Source organism: Macrobrachium rosenbergii, chromosome 2 (assembly GCF_040412425.1).
Source record: "Macrobrachium rosenbergii isolate ZJJX-2024 chromosome 2, ASM4041242v1, whole genome shotgun sequence".
Lineage (NCBI taxonomy): Eukaryota > Metazoa > Arthropoda > Malacostraca > Decapoda > Palaemonidae > Macrobrachium > Macrobrachium rosenbergii.
In genome coordinates this window covers 56,633,944-56,636,757 of record NC_089742.1, presented here as the reverse complement: position 1 = coordinate 56,636,757, position 2,814 = coordinate 56,633,944, and positions in this window count along the sequence as shown.

Below are 2,814 nucleotides of genomic sequence, written 5' to 3'. Positions count from 1 at the left end.
CTGCAGACTGCAGTTCGCAGAATCGCAGTGGCGTAGACTGGCATTTGCCGTGAGGAGACCTGTTGACGCTTCGTCCTTTTCGGGATTATAATTCGGCTGTTCATAACCTAATAACATTAACTCTCTCCTCAACATTTTCAAATACTTCTTAATAAATTGATTATCAGATAGTCTGTTTTCTTAAAAAGGAAGTAAGGTAGTGATATGCTGCTTTTTAAAAAATACCTTACCCGGCAACACTGTGTTTACTTATATTTCCCCACGTGATTACGTATGACGTCGAAGGTAATTCTTCATTTTTAACGTTAAAAATGCTTTAAAACGCTTAAATATGAATATTTCGTGAATAAAGCAAAGATCTCTCCCCTTTGCTCCTGATATTTAGGACTCTCAAAAAGTGCAATGACAACTGTTGACTACTATGTGACAATCGTCCTTCACTGACGGTAAAGTCGCCGCTAAGCGGGTTTTCTATGATGGCGGCCCGTTTTCTTTTCCGCTCCTAAGATAACGGGTCACGCAGGATCAGCCATACCCAATCATTTAAACTGATTTATGTAAATATTTACCTGTTACCAACTTGTACGGCATATGTTTCTTTTGCTCATGTATCGGAGTGTATTCAACTTCATTATTGTCCATTTTTGTAACTCAGAGTGTATTTATTCATTGTATTTATTGTCAAATGTCATTGACCTCAGGTCATCCTGGCTCTCATTGTATTCCTCGGCGTGACGCCAGTCCACCGCTATATAAACCGCCTGTGTCCTCAATAAATCAGCAGAAACTTTATCTTGCTCATTTCTTTCGCACCTCCTAAAGTGGTGACCCCGGAGTGGTTCCCTGAGCCACTGGCGGACTCACACGGCGACTTAGTCTTGGCTCCCTAGCAGACTCATTAAGGCACTGTAACCAGCGTTCGGGCGTGCTGACTCTCGTCGGCAAATCATCAGCATCATTAACAAACTCACACGGCGCACTCCCAAGCGCGTATTGATGCGAGTATCCCACTCCAATTAAGAGGGCTAGAGCGAGCATGGACGCAGACATCCCCTCCGTTAACCGCGAACCTCACGGACTCAGACGTTTACCTCCCGCCCATATCACCTGCATCCTCAAAGGTTCATGCGCTCCTCCACACCGCTGCCTGCTCCCCGCACACTGCCCTGCCCAGCAGACAAAACAAAAGCTGCCCTCGCCATAAAGCTGCCGCCTTTCACTCAGGGAAACCCATCATCGTGGCTGTACAGGGTCGAGGGTCAGTTCAGGCTGGCGGAGCTCACGGACGAGGTGCTGCAAGCTAACGCAGTACAGTCATACTCCGAACTTATGCGAGGTTAGGTTCCAGAACCCCTCGCGCAGGGTGAATTTTCACATAAGTTTGGCATGGTCTCTAAAAAGGCTAATAAATGCTTATTTCTAAAGTTTAAACACCAAATATGACCCTAATTATGCTCCCAAATTATTAAGTTAACTTTTAAATGAAATTAAAGTTACTGTAATTTCATTTAAAAGTTAGCTTAATACATTACCCTTAAAAAAGAGAAATAAGTGGTTGACATAAAAACAGATTTGGAAGAGAATTTCACTCTCTCTCTCTCCCTCCCTCCCCTTCCAACCGATCTATTTTTAGAATCGTCTCAACCTCTTTTTAACAACTTCTTTATTCTGCGTCTCTTTCTCTTTGTTCTGAAATGCTTTTTCATGAACAAACAGTGTTTTACATTTTCACTAATACAACTCTTAGTTATTATGTTTCTATGTTTTAGAACGTATTTGCAACACTAGCGCATTTACACTTCGTAGACGATACAGGTCAAATTAGATCAATTTAAACTATCTACTGCACAGGTAAAGACATACAGAGAATTAATAAGTTGTAAAAATGAGTGAGCGCTAACTATGAATGAGAGAGAGAGAGAGAGAGATAAGGGTTGTCCTTACTTAAGAGAGTGAAATTATTTATCAGTTATTACGGAGACTGAGAGAATAACACATGAGAGAGAGAGAGATATTGTCCTTACTTGAAATATCAAGTTATATTATTTATGAATTATTATGGGGGGGGGAAGACAGAGAGAGAGAGAGAAAGTTATTCTTATGTTAGATATCAAAAGATGGAAATTCAGTATTAAACTAACTATTAAATGAAATTAAAATTACTGTATTTCCATTTAAAAGTTAGCTTAATACATTACCCTTAAAAAAAAGAAATAAATGGTGTGACTTTCTCAACCTCATTTGTAAAAAATTCTTTATTCTGTCACTTTCTCTTTGTTCTGAAATGCTCTGTCTCTATGTTTTAGAATGGTGCATTTACAGTTTGTAAACAGTACAGGTAAAATTAAATCAATTCAAAATTATCTACTGTACAGTTAAAGACATACAGAGAAACAGTGCTGTAATACGTAGGTTGGCTAACTTCGAACGAGAGAGAGAGAGAGAGAGAGATAACAGTTGTCCTTACTTAAGAGAGTGAAATTTTTTTATGAATTATTACGGACAGAGAGAGAGAGAGAATTACAAGGAAAATTTGACCGCTGATTAGCAACACTCCCCTCCTTGTCATGTTAAATGACATGTCTGACAGCTTTTGCCTTCACCTCCTTCTTACAAAAGATGAGGGAAGAATTTGTTTGTTCAAAATAATACGAATTTTGTAATTACAGTTTTATTATTATTATTATTATTATTATTATTATTATTATTATTATTATTATTATTATTATTATTATTTGAAAATTAGTACTTATTATTAGGTAAAAAGTTTATCATACAAATAAACATACCTGTATACATGTACTACAAAATTCA